Consider the following 17,941-nt stretch of genomic DNA (forward strand, 5'->3'; position numbering starts at 1 on the left):
GAAACTGGAGCTTTCTCTCACTTTCCACTGCTTGTAATTAATTTCTTTAATAGCTTGGACAAAGGATGTTGTGGTCTTATTCCATTGTAACAGTAGCACTAGCAAGGACAGCCACAATAATATGATTTATCCTTCCCTGTTCATGCAGCATACACTGATGGGACTTAATATGGAAGAGGTATATCGAAAAATGCAGATTCTCATTAAAAAGTCAACTTCACACTGTTACTTTTTGAGTATGTAGAAGTCAGAACATACTAACTGAGCTGCAGTGACTTTCGGTCCCCTTATTGGGAAGGCTTAATGCGAAACCAAAAGCATCTCTGGGATATTAGGATTCATTGCTATAGAAGGCCTTGGAAGATTAATGCAGGTGATACTTTTTAGCTGTAATTTCACAATGAACCAAGCCTGATGGTAGCATCTAAATAATCTTGTTCTTCCAAACTTGTTTGTAGATGGTATCCTGTGTTGGCAATGGTGTCTTTACAGCTAGGCAGTTGTATCAGGGCCTCCAGAACACAGGCATTGACAAGACAGAGTAGGAATGGCACTACCTGTAATATTGAATATTCTTATTTGTTTGCTTGGAGGTCTTCTAATGGCTGAGAAAGGTTCAACTCATTTGAGCTTGCACTTGTATTACTCAGTATAATAATGCATCTCTTCCAGTCCTGACTTCTGAAAAATTGTCATCATGTTAAATCAGTGGAAGTTGTACAGACTTCAAAGAATAAGGATTTCTGTCCCAGTGTGTAGCAGATGTATTTCAATCATATATAGTATTTAGAGAGCTGTATTTTATACGGAAAATATTTTTGTAGCAGAGCTGTCAATTTGGAAGAAACAGATACTTCTCTTTGGCCACTGTAGTATTGGGAAAATATATTTTGAACACTTGAGGATGAAATATATCTGTAAAATAACTAGTGAATTATCATTACTACCTCAGAATCAAAACACTAAAGTATTACTAATTGGGGAAAAAAAAATAATAAAAGCTTTTACAGGAATCTTTGGCTATGTAGTACTTAATCTCAGAACTAGAATTTAGATTTCAAATGTTGATGTTACATTTTAGACAGTTAAATTTCCAACTGATGTATTGCTAGTAATTTATCCTGCTGACCCAAACATGAATCCAGAAGTGCAATGTTCTTTAAAAAGCAAGAAGTCAAAGAGACTGCAGATACAGTGACCCTCTCTTCCTGACCCCATTCCACTTTCTTTTTAAAAACAGTAGACTAGTGATTAGGTACATCAGACTGCTTTCTCCTTATTTTCTTTTCCCACAGGCTTTTTGCAGAGGTTGAAGTTTGAAAGCATAACTGTATTTTCACTTCTAATACATGAAAAACTTACATATGTAAATGGAGTTTTAAAGAACAAAACTGAAATAACATTAAATTCTAGATGACTAAGATTGCCTTTCTGATTATCAGTAACAAACAAACCCCCAAAAACCTGTAAGCCATCAGGAAGTCTTCCTTTTCTGATGAAGAACTTGAAGCTGCATGAATGTAATTAAATGTTCTAGAGAAACTGAAAAATGAGGAACATCCATTGCTATATCTTTTTTTCCACATAAGACCTGTTGAAAAATACAATGCTTTGAAGGAACTTGAATAAGGGTCATGTTCCGCATTAGCTGGAATGAGAGTTGGCTCTGTGCATGAAGCAGCATGTCTGTAGACTCAGAAGCAGGAGGATGACAAAGAAACAAAAGCAGTCATAGCTAATAGTTCTGAAGGGGGGGAAGGGGTAGTATGTGGATATTGCCCTGTGAGGTGCCTGTTTGTACATGGCCTTGAAAAGTAAAGGTGAAAATCTGCTAAGGGGGAAGAGAAACTGGAAGTGAAAACTTTAAGATTATATCCCTGAGCAGGCAATTAAACTTTTCACTCTTGCGTCCTTAACTACATCTGTTGCTGTGGTAGAACAGAACTAATGGTACGAAGTGGTGCACGTACTGATAACAGCCTGGGGCATGCTCTGCTATCAGCTGCGACTGAGGTGATTAGAGAGATGTGTACACCACTCAGGGCTTGCCTCTACTATAGGAGTTAGGTGGAATTGCATGAAGTTGTGATGAGAAAATGTATAATAAAAGATGTCAAACCTTGTGTGGCTCTCATTCAAAGGTAAAGTAGCTTGTTTTGCCAGAGCCTAATTCTCCAAAAGATTGAAGACTGTTTTACCTCTGACTGAGAGGGCTTAAGTGAGCTTAAATCTGAGTGGCTGCAAACAGACAAACTCTTCGTTCTGAGTAACTAACCGTGGCCCTAGGCCAATCATCATCCAAATGTATCTAATTGTAGGATAAAGAAACTGTTTTGGCTTTTAGTGCAGCAAAATAAATCACAAATAACAGTTCCCAAAAGTTCTGACCCTGGCTAGTGTAATAATTTGCCAGGCAGAGCTAAAATAAATATGCGTCTTGGTCCTAAAATACGGTTCTTCATATGCTCAAGTGATCACTGGCATAACGACAGTATTGTATGAAGAATTAAATAGACAAGCTCTAAACAGCGATGGGAATTGTTATAATGACATCAGTGTAGAAGGAGCTTATTGCTAGAGTTGAATAGTGGGGCTTGCTTCCTGGGCACTAACCTTTCTCCCTATTAATTCTTTGACATGGAAGGAATTAATAAGATTCCCACAGAATAGCTTCTTTATATGGCTTTAGGAACTTAATTGGAATAAAAGAAACAGTATTATCCCTAAAGCTACTTTGTTGCTGTTGGCTTTACAATAGAACTTCTGCCTAAAATGTCCCCATCTCCTGATTCACTTCCTGCTATAAACTTAGCAAAACAATAGACGTTTCACGGAAGATAGATAGTCCTGCATTTCGGCAGCAGAACATGTCAGGCAGAGCTCATTTATCTGTAGTAAAGGAAGGGCTTTACTCTGTCATGACAAACTAGTGCTGTTTCTGAAGTAGTTACTGTTCAGTTTACTTAGGTGAAAAAAAAAAAACAGAAGGCAACTTATATTTTGTGCCTTCTTTATTAAAATAGCTCACTCAAGCCTTCAGGGCAGTTGGAAGGACTCCATGCCATCTGGTGCGTAGGTATCAAAATGTAACACTGGTGTCCATGGCTGGTTACGCTAACATGTGGGGTTCCTTAACAAAAACTTTATTCTTGTATTCGCTGCAGAAAATAAATACGTATAGCTGGGAAAAGCTGACTTTAGCCACAATTTTGTTAAATGTTCGATTATTAAGAGGAAATAGGAACATAAATGAGTATCTTGGAAAAACTGATTGTTTTTACTGAATAGGAGGAAGTTGTTTGTGCTAGGCTGTATTTTTTTTTCCATTTTTTTTAGGTTGCCATCAAAGCTTAGGCAAGCTCAGAGAAACTCTCTATAGTCAGAGCAGTCCATAGCCAGAACTTTCACAGTTTTTATAATAACATAGAGATATCTTTACCATTGACAGAGAACCTTGTATGCCTTCATTATTCTCAATTTTTATACCTATTAAAAGCATATCAGCCACATCTGAGCCAATCATAGACAATTGTTGTGAAATTGAAGTTTGGACAGTATGAAACACTAATTTAAAACATTAATGTGAAAAACAAGGAGATAATAAAGAATATTTCAGACAAGAACACATCTTAATGTGAAAAGTTCTTTCCCAGTGAAAGTTGGGCAGTGAAACAGTGCAAATTGATTGGAGCGGAATTATATTTCGTATTCTGAAATTCTGTGTCATTGGTTGGCATATATATTCACTAATGGCATTACATTTGCAATCAAAACATGGTTCAGGAATTAAATTTAAAGTGTAAGTAAATAAATACATGCGTAACGTGGGCTTTCTTGTCTAGAGAGGAAGGTTCTGAAGAGAATGCTGAAACGTTATTGCAAGAGTCAAGAAACACTAACAAAATTTGCATGGAGTGCAGCCAAGAGACAAAATTTCTTTACAGATGAAGTATTAGTGCTTAAAAGGACACATGGAATTTCTGAGGACAGCAGAAGACACAAGAAGCATATTTAAAAATAGATTGTGTTAAAAGTAAAAATAACCACGGGATACTTATCTAAAATGAGAGAGATGATTTTTTTTTTTTTTTCAGAAACTTCCTTTCCTGTTCCTAACAGTCTAAATCAAATGCTTACCAGGGGGGATGCATAGACAGTTAGTCTTTCTTTTAAGAAGAAAGATTGGGATAATCTTTGCCAGTCTGTCATATTCTGAATATAACTGAAAATGGTCAGAGAACAAATGAATTTTAATATTTAGGAAAAAATATCAAAATCCTAAACCCCAAATGATTAACATGTTAAAGTATGATTCACTAGATCAGTAACTTATTTATGGCATCATAACAGTGTCATCACGCTGGGAGGTTGCATGACTGATGATAGATATAATTAGACCACTAATCTCATTTAATTCACTACAAGAAAAACTTAGCATTTGAATATGCATAAAGATAATTTACATTTTATAAATCGAAAAAAAATAGTACTTTATTAACCTCTGTGGTATATTTACCCAAGCAGTTTTTCAAGTGCGTATATGTATTTATCTAATGCATGTAGCCTCAAGCCTACATATATTTATACATACCTTAAACTGTATTACTATAGATAATGAAGTCAAATTACTGCACCAGCATGAGTATTAACCCCAATGCAGACAAATTCTGCTTTTGCGTCTAGAGGTAATTAGTGGGAAGATCGATAGTGTTGATCCAAAAAGTAGACTAAGATGATTCTAATGTTGCTTCTGAATTGTTTCAAATAGTACACTTGGAAAGGGGCAAAAAATTTTACAACTGAAAATGTATTTTAAAAATTCTGATGGCTGCTCTTGTCTTATTGACTTCCAAAGGTGTCTAAGTGTTTTTCATCTAAATGTAAAAAGCATAGGAAACATCTTGCAACCAGAAGAGAATATTCAGCAGCTTGAAAATGCTGTTCCCCAAAGTGGTGCCTTGAGACACCTCCAAATATTAAATTAAAATGTTCATATAAATTGTCTTCTGGTTAGCTTTCTTTTTTTCCAATTAATAGTCCTGCCTTTCATAGCATTTATAAAGATATTTAAGTGAAAAGCTGGAAAACACAGTTGTTATATCTCAAGTTGTGTTAAAATCTGAATCCAGTTGTTGGTACAAAAATGTTGTGTAAATTACTCATTTCTGATCATCCTCTGTTCCCTTGGAAGGCAGAAGCAGTTCAAGTTCTATATGACAAGGACTCCCAAGACTGCACGACTGCCTTTGCACTGTGATACAATGACTGAACTTACGGTACCTACATGTACATATTTTTTTTTAATCTAGTCAATATATATATGTAAATACAGTAAATATATATGTAAATATAGTAATAAAATAAACACAATGTATATATACACACATGATGTAATATAGTAATAAGTAATATATATAATATATATAAAAGGTATAAGCAGTACAGAGGCCTAGCAAAGTCCATGCATGGGAATAGCTGATTTGAAGAATAAGGCACTATTTTCCTCATTGTTGAAAGACCGATAGTTTTTGCAACCAGACTCAGGGCTCTCCTGCTCCATTGACAGTCATTGTCCTCATACTGGCCTCATGTAAAAATGTGAGCGCTGGCTTTCACATGCAGTGGCATGTATATTATTTGCACTGCTTTTGTGCACAGTGAAGTGATTTTTGGGGCAAAAGGTGGTATTTAACCAACTCTGTGTGGAATAGTTGCGCTTTTTTTTGTGTCAGTCCACCACCAACTGCAGTTGAACTTCTGTCCTCTGCTGAAATGGAATTCCATTTCATCACAATATGAACTTAGTTCTACCAGGGAGCACTATGATTTACACTGAATTCCTGTTCTGTTTCTTCAATCTTTGAACAAGTTTGAGCCTTATTTGACCATACAAAGAGATGAATGACTGTTTTGATGTTGAGGTTGAAGAAAGTCTAAGTGTTCTGGCAGGGAGGATTTCCAGCTTTGACAATGCTTTAGGCAAAACGGAAGCTTGATTCGTGTCCATACAGAAAGAGCTGTATTTGTGATTATATACATCACTTGTAATCTCCTGTAAAGAGAGCTGGTTTATGCAAAGCTTGATCTCATATTTAATGAGAGCCACTGTGTGGAAAACTAAAGCACATTTGTGGTCAGAACTGAGAGAAGAAATAGCAACAAATTTCAAGATTCCTCCCCTAAACTGTAAAATTCTTAATTTCAAGAGAGATGAAAAGGAGATTAGGGAAGGGAGAAATAACGTTAAATCTTAGAACGATTACCAATCTGACCAAATTTTGCAGTAATATTAACTGCAATTAATTCAACTCAAATTTTTAAGGACATTTCTTCAGAAGGTAAAATTTACCTCATTGCTGTGGTCTCACAGTCCTGAACTAATCTAAATTCCCAGTGAACTTAAAACTCCTTGAGTTCATGAGTCACACACTTAGTGAAAGAGTACAGGAAGACTTGGCGTCTATGCTGATTATATGCAGACTTGCATAAGAAACATGGCCAAGAGGAAAGTACTCTTACGACTGTTTTGCAGCCCTAACAAATGATCAAGAGCTCTTGCTGTCCTCAAACTAGGCTGTCCTCTGGGACAACGCTGGAGGCAGATTAGCGATGAGAAGGGCAGATGGGAAGGAAATGCTGAAGCTGGTGGAGGAGAAGGTAAAGGCTGAAGGGACAAAATAAGGTTACCGTGATGACTGCTGCTTGGAACTTGAAATAATCCTCTCTCTAGAGCAAATAAGTCTGAAAGATAGGCAAGGGCTGGAATAACAGTTCTGCCTGTGGTACTATTCAGGTATTACGTACCTCCGTGCACCGAGGTTTAAACAAATCAGCAATGCTATTTTAAAGGTGGCTCTGTCCTTGAGCCACCTCCGTCTCGAATGCAGCTGTCAGACAAGCCCGCGAAGTCCTGTGCCGTCCCCCGCAGCGAGACGCGGCTGCAGCTGACAGACGGGAGCCGGAGGAGAAGCGGAATAAATGCAGCACCGTCATTGCCGCATTGTGGTGTTAGAGGGCACTGCGTTACACGGCGGGACTGCCGCGGGATCGGGAGGGAAATTAAAACCTTCACCACTTTCGGGCCTCTAAAAGTCCCTGTCACTTTTCAGGATCTTTCGGTTCGCTCAAATTCCGCTTCGGGAAACGAAATCTTCTGCTCGTTCACGGTCCTCCGCAGCGGAAACGGGACATAGGCGCAATGTTTTTATTCACGTTGTGCCCTGACATGTTCTGCAGCGTTACTGTCAGCGGTTTCCGACCACGTATACACCTGTGTTATACGCACACAGTGGCTGCCCTCTCGGCGAGCCGGTCGGGGCGGGCAGGCTGCCCGGTAGGCGCGGGGTGGCAGCCGCTGGCGCTGCCAGCCGCAGACGCGTACCCCGAAGCGGCCACAGCCCCCTCATGAGGTGGCCCCCAGCCGGGGGCTTGGCCCGCCAACCGGGCCACTCCGAGGCGTACCCGGCGCTAACGGCCCCCGACAGCCGTTGGGGAAGCCCAAGCCGGCCGCGGGCGCGCGCACCACCAGCTACCTTTGCCCCCACCACCCCTTCCAGCCTTCGACTAGGAAGCAGCGTTAATTGGCAGTCTGGGAGAGCCAATAGTCGGCGTCGGGGCGGGAGCCTGCTCGTCGCTCTCGCCCAATCGGAGGGCGGCTGGGCGTCCGCCAATCGGAGGGGCGGGGGTGGCGGGCGCGGGGGGCGGCAGTCGGTGCGGCGGGGAGCGGAGCGCTGGGGTGTCTCTCGCGTTCCGCCGCGCTCTCTCTCTCAGTCTCGCCAGCCCCCACCCTCCTCGCCGCCCGCGGGCACAGGAGACGGGCGCTTCCCGGCACTTCAGGTGAGGGCGGTGCCGTCGTCTTGGGCCCTGGCCTCAGAGAGAGACTCGAGGCAGAGGCCGGGGTTTAGAACCTCGTCGGGGCTTTTGCGGGGGAGCGCGGAATGGCGGGCAGCGCATTCGCACCGGCGGACGCGGGGAGGGCGTTTGGTTCAGCTCGTCGCTTGTGAGCCGGCGGCGGCCGGCGCTGCTGTTGCCCCGTGGCGGGGTCAGGCCGCGCGGGGCGGGGCGGGCGGCGTGCCGTGGAGGCCCCGTTGGGTGCTGAGGGACCGCGGTGAGACGGTGGCGGGAAAGAGGGTCTGGGGGCACGGACGGGAGTGACAGTGCTGAGGCGCGACGGCGGCGTGGAGAGGCGGCGGGCGGGGGGGGGCGCTGGGGGATGCGGGCCCGCGGGTCCCGCGGGGGTGTCGAGCCGTCCTCTCTCCGGCGGGCGTGGGGAAGGTGAAGCTCTCCTTGCACGGCTCCTGGCGGGGCAGGGCAGGGCTGGGGCTTGCGAGGAATGACGACAGTGGCTGTGGGGAGGCTCGGTTCCTGTAGGAGGGAAAGAGCTCGGGGAAGTTTAGTGACCCACTCGGTGGTGGTGGTGGTGACGACGGCTTTGGTTTTGGGAGGGGAGGAAAAGAGGGTGTAGAGGGAGACCTAAAATTGACCGACTGGATTTTTCCTCCCGGCTTTGAAATCCCGGCGTCCTGGATGATGGCAAGTAATGATGCTGGTTTGGTGGGAGGAAGTGTTTCTATAGGGGAGAGTGAGGTTTTAAACAGCTCACAGTCTCCTGAGTACTGGTAATGACCCAGCCAAGTCAGACTTCTTGGGCTTGCCATTGCCGCCTTCTCTCTTGACTTTCCCTTTTTTGGCTTGCGGAAAGAATCTCCTCATCTTGCAAAGTGAAAAATGCCTGTGTGAGAGACAGAAGTCTCTTTATGTGCATTGAGACTACCTGGTTAGAGAAGGACTGGGTATCTATAGTGTCTGTCTGGCTTGCTATATCCATCTTCCACAGCTGTTTGGCTGTCTCTGGTTGGAGTGACTCAGAAGCTGATAGATTCAGTCTTATGAGGCTTCATCCTTTCGCCATAGCAGCAAGGGAAGCCAGAAAGGTGCAAGTGACATATGATGTCCTTTGTAAATGGAATGTTTTAAAACTAAATGCAGTCTTGCAATTTTAAATGTTCTGTTTTCTTCATAGCCGTTCTTGATTAAAAGCATAGGTTAGTTAGGATCATTTAAAACAAGTACACCACTGCTCACATTTTCTGTGCCTATTTCAATAAGTTTGATCGTTTGTATGTGACCCAGACTGGGGTAGAAAATGAGCCTTGAGATGTGCTAGACACTTTTGTTTTCTTCTGTTGCACTCCACAACCTCACAACAGACTACTTGAAAGGTTGCCATAAGACTGTTTTCTCTTGCCACGGGGGCGATTTTTGCCTTCTGCTAGTTTGAATTGAATTCTAGAGTGTGTTCAGCCCTTCTCTGAAGACAGAACGTTTTCACTGCTTTGAAAAGGTAAAAACATGAACAGTGCATTATTGTAATAGTCATAGTGAAGACTGTGTTATGTAAGCAACTGAGTTTTCATTCTGGTTTTAGTGCAACAGAAAGATCATTCTCATATGTCTGTGATGACACTAATATAAAAACATTGCTTCATTGCTTTCTTGAGGGGGAGGAGGAGGAGGAGGAGGAGGAACTTGTATTTCTGCTTAAAGGAGAGAGGTAACTAAAACAGTTTGCCAACTGTATTTCAGACGGGCAAAACTCCTTAATTGTGTTTTTTAACTATTAAGGTTATTGGCACTGAGGGCTAATGTGCTTTCTGTATGAAATTATATTTTGTCAATCTTGCAACCTTCCTTCAAAGATAGTAGAGTTCTACCAGTTAGGACTGAATCAGCTTAAACAGTAGCATGTATTAGTACATGAGGTATGTCTAATTAGCACAATGCAACATCATGTTAGAGACCTCTGATCATACTATACCACAGCTTAGGTATGGTAAGCAGGAGAGGAGTGCAGGTGCTACCTTGTCCTCTGTAGTGTTAACCTTGGCATCCTGTTCAGTGTTGGAGTGCTCCAGACTCCCCTCAGTGCGTAGCTTACAGTTCTAGAGTCGCTTTCTTTGGCTCAGAGTTTGTGTTGTGCAGTGCCATTTTGGAAAAGATATTAACACCTGCCCTGGGGGCTAAACTGCATGCCACACATCAAGCAACAATATCAATGTTAAAAGGAAGATACATAGCACAATTGTAGTTAGCAGTGAAATAGTTTAATGGTTGTTAGACAAAACTGTTTTGAAACTTCTTTTTTTTAATTGAATGTCTTTTCTCTCATTTTGAAGAGGGTATGTTGACTTGAATTGGTAGCCTGTAAATGCAGGACAAGAGACTTCTGTGCTTGTCAGCCTGTCACAGCAATGGCAAAAGATAAAATGCTTAGTGGTCCAGCTAGTCAAGAATTGCCTGTGCTTGTATGAATCTGTGGGAGTAATGGACATTAGCTAAAAGGTAGCTTTCTGCCTCTGAGATGGTGCATGGTTTTCTCAATGTGGTAGTAGCAGGTTGTGGAAAAAGTTGCATCTTCTCCTACAATAAGCCAGGAGAACAGTAAATGCAGATTGAAGTATTTTTAATAGATTTGTTTAAACATGCATGTAAACTAATACATTGGAATAGTGTTTTGTTTGTCCTTGGGATCTCTGCTTTTTAAAAGAAGTTATAAGTTTTAATGACTTACTCATTGCCTGAGATCTGGAATGAAGTCTCTAATGCTTTAATTGAAGACTAGTCTGTCAGATAAACAACGTTTTTTTAACATAGAATTTAATTCAAATTCTGTCTTAATCCATAAAACTTCAAGAAGTGTATTGTTCCTTTCAACTAAACGTAGTTACAGATTTTTGGCTTGACTTAATGTAACGATCAATTGTTCTCAGCACATGAAAAGGAAGAAAGCAGGAAATAACAGTGATGTAACTGTACTGAGACAAACTGAGCTAAGTATTCTAAGTCTGTGGTTGAGTAGAATGGTATACTTAATATGAATGTTACCTGGCTAGTTGGCACACAGGGGTTGGGAAGAATAACCTGAAGTTGACAGTAAAAAGGCTGTTGTATCCTGGGGTTGGTTCCCAGTCTACAGTCATAGTTGAATTTATCACGAGACTTGAATGTCGTTCCTTTGTGTGCTCTTCTGCAAGGTACATTGCTTGAGGCGAGGGAATAGTCAAAATTTCTCTAATGATGTTGGTCTAGAATCTGCCTTGATGTGTGCTCCTTAGAGTGTGAGTGATTCTGCTTGAGCCATTGTGAACTGCTGTGCATTGGTAGAGTCCTGTAAATCTTGGTGGACAGGATGTGTCAATATTTGAGGAGGCACACAGCCCCAGTTAGTAAATAGGGATAGAGCTAGCACAGGTATTGTAACACTGCACAGTAATGAGCTTAGAAGCAATAAGAAAATGTCACTAAGGCTTTAAGTGACGTGATTTGGTTCAACTCTTCACAATATGCAAATGTTTAAAAACTGTTCTGGCTTATACAACATGTTGTAAATATTTTGACAGTGTTGGAAACCTGTATCTTGCAGTGTTTGTTTTTGGGCAAATGCATGTTATTAACCCTTTTTGCTTGTGTAAGACTCCACTTAAAGTTAAGACTTAATTCCAAGACATATACAGACCAAAAATTTTAAACAACCTTCTTTGTCTTTCATCATATACTCTAGACTGGTGAATAACAAACCAGACTACAACATAGCAGCAAAAATGGTGAGGACAAGAACAGCCTGTCAAATCATATTATTAAATACTTGTTTCAAACAGTTTTATTGGAACCAAGAAGGCTAGCTTTTATGTCATCTTTTGACATAAACGTATAGACGTGACACTCTGAGAATGGGTGCCATGCAGATTTTAAGTGACACTGTGAACTCAGAAGAGTTCACAAGTATGTGTTCTAAATATCTTCTCATGCCGGTTGTGATTTATGGATCACAGAATTATGATGTACTTGCAAACTCTTAGCTTTTGACTATAATGTAGTTGGCTGTTTCCTAATATTAAAACTGGATGTCTGTGAAGTGTCTTTTTGCAGGAATGTGATATTCTTTCTGTCTTATTATTATTGTATCTTTGTACACGAGTAGCACAAACAGGACTCATAAATCTGATTTTTATGTATGGTAATAAGTTAATCTCCCCCACATATCAGGCTGATGCACTGCCAGCTGGTGATTCTAACAGCAAAAGGTATGTATTGATTGAGCTCTGAAAGGACTAGCATAGTTCTCATACCTGCCATCTCAAATTTTCTGAGCATAACCAAGGGTTTGGGGTTCCAAAACCAATTGTACAGAGCTTCTTACTTAGCATAGTAATGGTAGGTAAATGTTGAAATAAGAATTTTCTTAGTTATCAATAGTAGATGCATAGCCATACTTAACTATTCTTTTAAGCTTATGTAGTTTTTTGTTTTATTTCTGACTTAAAAGGTCAAATAAAGGGTGCGGGGTGAATATGCTTAATGTGTCCTTAAAAGGGTAGTGCGAAGTACAGATTTCAGTCAATGATCTTCCATAAGTCACAGGACAAATGGGACATCTTTTAAGTTTGGCTTATGCCTCCAATCCTGACCCTTAATAGAGGCTTACGTAGCAAACTGGCAGATACCTGGATCACTACTGAGTGGAACAATGCTGCTTTTGCTGCTTTCTTGTCAGGAGAAATGATAAATCTATAATAAACAGGTCTAGTTATGTTAAAGCAACTCTTTGTATTTAATGGACCTGTGTGTGTACAACATCAACTTGCAGGCATGCTTGATTCCACAGTCCTTGAATAACATTTTTAAAAGCATTTTTTTCCAAAGTGTTCAAGTTCTTTCTGTCTCTTAATAGTTACAGATAAAAGCTTAAACACTTTTTTTTTTTTTCTTGTCATTTACCTGAAACAAGCTAACCAACTAACTAGTCTAATATCTGGGTAATATTCAATTGTGCTTAACTTGAAGGAGCCATTGACCTGCTTGGTTAAGCTTTAGGGTGAACTTAACTGAAGGGAATTGTTCCCAAGTTCTTGCTGGACTGAGGTGATGTTTCCATTCCAAAATGTGAGCACTCCATTTTACATGTAAGAACTGAAACTGGATAACCATTTCCTTTAAACACATTTTCTTTAATTTTTTTGTTAGGAGAGAGCTTCATATAAAGAATGCTATCAGTCTTGTGTCATTCAAATACAGTGAGAATTGAGCAATGAAATTTCTTAGAAACTCTTATGCCCACAGCTGGAGTATTGGTGTCTCATTGATTATTTATATTGGTCCACTATTTTGGTAGGCCAGTAGTGTTTCCACTGGTTTATACCAACTTGAGTATGTTTTACTGCTGTTCTGCTTTGTACTAGTAGTTTTTATGACACGGGGAACTTTTAGGGCTATGTGTCATTCTTCCTTCGAAGTTTTTGTCTTTTTTGAAAGCTGGTTTAATTAAGAGTAGGAACAACCAGCACATATGGATAAAGTATGAACTATGAACCTGCAATTAATAGTGCTACTTCCCAAAGCAAACTTCTATGCTGTCTTAGTGAACTGAGTCCTCAACGGGGAGAGAAGCGAAACAACTTGTATATGGCTACTGTGTCATTGGCCTGTGGTGGGTTGACCTTGACTGGATGTCAGGTGCCCACCAAGCTGCTTTATCACTCCCTTCCTCAACTGGACAGGTGAGACAATATATAATGAAAGACTTGTGGGTTGAGATAAGGACAGGGAGAGATCACTCACCAATTACTGTCATAGACAGAACAGACTCAACTCAGGGACAGTAATTTAATCTATTGTCAATCAAATCAGTGTAGGATAATGAGAAATAAAGCAAAATCTTAAAATACCTTCCCCTCGCCCCTTTCTTCTTCTGGGGCTCAAGTTGACTCCTGATTTCTCTGCCTCCTCCCCCCAAGTGTTGCAAGGGAACAGGAAATGGGGGTTGTGGTCAGTTCATCACATGTTGTCTCTGCTGCTCCTTCCTCCTCACACTCTTTACCTGCTCCAGGATGGGGTCCGTCCCATGGCAGACGATCGTCCATGAACTTATCCAACATGAGTCCTTCCCATGAGCTGCAGTTCTTCATGAACTGCTCCAACGTGGGTCCCTTCCATGGGGTGCAGCCCTTCAGGAGCAGACTGCTCCAATGTGGATCTCCCAAGTCACAAGTCCTGCCAGCAAACCTGCTCCATCCTGAGCTCCTTTCTTCATGGGGTCACAGGTTGTGCCAGGAGCCTGCTCCAGTGTGGGCTCTCCATGGGCTACAGGTGGGTATCTGCTCCACTATGGACCTCCATGGGCTGCAGGGGGACAGCTGGCCTCACCAAGGGTGCCAGGTGCATAAGAATTTGGGAGGGGGCACAGCCAGGACAGCTGACCCAAACTGCGCAAAGCAATATTCAACACCGTATGACATCACGCTCAGTATATAAACCTGGGGAAAGAAGGAAGGGAGCACATTTGGAGTGATGGCAATTGTCTTCACAAGTAAATGTTATGTGTGATGGAGTCCTGCCTTCCTGGAGATGGCTGAACACCTGCCTGCCCGTGGGAAGTGGTGAATGAATTCTTTGTTTTGCTTTGCTTATGCACACAGCTTTTGCTTTACCTGTTAAACCATCTTTATCTCAGCCCAGGAATTTTCTTACTTTCACCTTCCTAATTCTTTACCCCATCCCACCATGGAGGAGCGAGCAAGTGGCTGCGTGGTGCTTAGTTGCCATCTGAGGTTAAACCATGACAGATAGGAAAATTAAACTTTGTCTTGGTACAACCCAATGTGAATTCTGAAGTAGGGTCTTTAGCTTGTCTTCATTTCAGCAAACAATCCAAATATGTTTATCAGCACTGGATTCTCTGTTATTTAGAATTTCCTTATGCTTTTTCTTATATCAGCTGTGCAGTAGATCAGTCATGGGTCCTGATCCATTCTGAGGTCACCAGTGATAATGGTAAATAGCTTAGTGGTAGCTCAGTAGACACATCCTGCTTCATATAATTTCTTTATTCTATTTTGAGAGCTGAAAGTAAATGTAATATAAGAAATTTTTCGTATTGATTTTTCTTTTTACTTATGTAATAACAACTATCAACTAGTTATGCTCAAGTGGGATCTTATTGGTTCCATTTCAATTTACTTGTATTTAGTAAGCTATAACCGCGTCCCTTTTAAATGCTTACGTAATATCAGTTTTCCCCATTTTTCAGAACTTCTTAAAAGTTTGTTGACTTAAAGACACTCAAATGATTTTTTCAAATTCTTGAACAAAAGCTAATTTGGACATGCTTGTTTTGGACTCCTAAGTGTCTGTAGTTTAGCCCCAGGTCCCACACTTAGCAGCTAAAACCATGTTCCACTCACTCACCCCTCCCTTGCCCCCTGTGGAATGAGGAGAAGAATCAAAAGACAAATGCAAAAACTCATGGGTTGGGATAAGAACAGTTTAATAGAACAGCAAAGAAAAACGAACTAACAATAACAACAACAATAATGAAAGAAGCTATGAAGCAATGGGACCCCAGTGAGCCTGCCCCCCTGGCCCACCCCCTGTGTAACTGAGCATGAACTTAGGTGGTATGGAATACCCACTTTGGCTAGTCTGGGTCAGCTGTCCTGGCAGAGTAGAACTTAACCCTGTCTTGGTTGACCTGGCACACTAAGCCATTTCGATTTCTAATTTGAGGGGTAATAATCATATAACTCACTTATGATTATTTGTCAGCATTCATAGACCTTCTGCCTCTGTTACTACATTAAGGTGATACCTTATGAATGATAACATTGTTGCCAAGGTTGTTATAATAAGGACAAAAAAGGAGCTTTAAAAATATTTGAGGTCTACCACTACAACTATTTCTGTCTTGGTTCTCTCTGCTGTCTTCTGTAATTTTCCATCCATTTTGTTACGTTTGTTACCATGAACTTCCCTGCTTTCCCACTTCACCTATAGCTATTTCTCTTGCTACTTTGTTTTCTTCTTCTAATGTGGCTTTGGGAACCATATAATAATAATAAAAAAAAAATCTAGTGTGATTCCATGTGATTCTTGTGTGATAAACTAATCATTTGATTAGATAGCAAAACCTGAGTCTTCTCCGTTGAAACTGGAAATAGTCTGAGTCAACTCAGGACTGGTATGCAGGTAGTGACTTCTTTTAGTTCTGTCATCCATTCTCTTTTGAGGTACCATATGCATGGACTTCCTTTGCATTGGATGCAGTGTGCTCTTTGAGTTAGGGCATTGTCACCTATAATGCATGTTAAATTCCTTGCAAATTTTAGAATTGGGAAAGTGAATGTGGAATATATGTCAGTGGGACCAAAGGGCCTCACAGTAATGTGGCATTCTTAACACAGCAGTTCTGTGTCAGAAGGAGCTGACTGCTCTTTGTTTACTGTGCTTGAGTGGTCTTAAGTAGACAGTAATTAGTGCCCATGTGGTGCACAAGCTACTGGAAGATGTTGTTGTCCTTTAAAGTTGTTAATAATTCAAAATTAATGAATATTATTGCAGTAGTGTCACCACTTCTTTCTTGACCACTTAATCCTCTCTACCTATGTTATAACCACTAACAAACTGTTCAGCCATGTGACTTGTACAGTGAGGTTTCAGTGATGTGAGTGGTCTTGATTTATGTTCTCAAAGGCAAAAATAAAATTTTTTTGACTTGTGTGTCTACCACTTGCACATAAACAGTGGAAGTATCTTTTTGCCTATCTTTCAGGGTCTCAGACTTTCTGAAGAGTATCTTTCATGTTGTAGGTGTACTTGCTCATTCCTTTTGTTAGCACATCTTGTAACTTGTTAAACTAGCTCAGAAGCTTGTTGCCACTTCTGCTCACAGTGATAAGGCAAGTAACATCAAAACCAGTGGCAGTCTGTATTGCTACTAATATGGGAAATCAGATTCTTTCCCTGGTGCCCAGCTATTTGTTCTTGCTATGTGCTCTATGTTGGCACTATTTATATGGTTGTGCTGTGATCGGACTTGGTTTCCCTTTATTTTTGGCAGAGTAATTTTCAGCTGGTAAAAGCTTAGCACCTGGCTTCCTGAATATAATGGATGGCATAGGGATGGATGGGTCAGGAGGAGTGACTGGGGACATGGGAGAAGACCAGATCAATCTTTGTCAGTGAAACAAATTTATACCATAATAAAGTAGAGCAGGCTAGGTATTGAGATGAGCAGTACAGTGAATAATTTCTATGAAGTTAAGATGTAAAGTGAATGTTGCGTGTAAACAAGTTTTTTGCGTAAGTGCTTTTATAATGTCATATATGGCAAAGATGGTCAGGATGTAATAAAATAAGAAAAATGTAGTGTGTAGAAATGGAACAGTGTTGATCATCCTAGCAGCTGAAGCTATGTTACATGAGCTGCTGAAATACAACTGTGTAAGATTTAACACTTCCTGCCTGGACACTGTACACTTTATTTATAGTTAAGGGAGTTGAAGATTCACTTATTTTTCTTGATTTTTTTTTTTTTTTCCCTAATTTTGAATGCATGGCTGAATAGGTAAGAAGTTTCAAATGATCTTGAATTCATAAATTTAAAGGTAAACTTGCTGGGTGTTTTTTATTTCAATTTTTCCTTAAAATATTTTAGTGTGGAAGGACTAGAAGACAGAATTGAAATACCTTTGAAAATTGAACAGGTTCTACGTAGAAATGAGCTAAAAGTCTTTGCCTTTTAACTTCTAAAATACTTGGTTGTAAATAACTGAAATGTTTCTTATGTGTAACACTGATTCTTGTGTAATGAAACGCTATATTTATTTAAAAAGTGAATGTTGAATAATTTTAAAACCTCCTAGCAGTAGATTTAAATTAATTAAATTTAAATTAATGCTTTATTGTTAAACCAGGCTTTGAAGAACTAGATTTGAATTCCAACTCAATATTTAATTTCCAAAATTGACTTAATCTTATGGAAAGAATCAAGTATGTGGGTTTGGGGTGGTGTGTATGGCTCTCTTTTTTTTTTTTTTTTTTTTTTTTTCCTTTCCCCTAGGTATACACAAAACCCATGCCAGCTCTCTTATTTCCTATTGTAACGTGT

At 40.5% G+C, this 17,941-nt stretch overlaps 1 protein-coding gene across 2 annotated transcripts in view; it reads left to right on the forward strand.

Moving 5' to 3' along the window:
- Positions 1–7,685: 7,685 nt before the first annotated feature.
- Positions 7,686–17,941, forward strand: part of PACSIN2 (protein kinase C and casein kinase substrate in neurons 2) — a 61,882-nt gene continuing 51,626 nt past the window's right edge. For both annotated transcript variants that reach the window (XM_082050782.1, XM_082050784.1), the window contains exon 1: positions 7,686–7,836. The gene's annotated coding sequence lies outside the window, so the exon portion shown is untranslated. The remainder of the gene's footprint in view (positions 7,837–17,941) is intronic.

This window comes from Streptopelia decaocto, assembly GCF_964273445.1.
Source record: "Streptopelia decaocto genome assembly, chromosome: 1".
NCBI classification, from domain to species: domain Eukaryota; kingdom Metazoa; phylum Chordata; class Aves; order Columbiformes; family Columbidae; genus Streptopelia; species Streptopelia decaocto.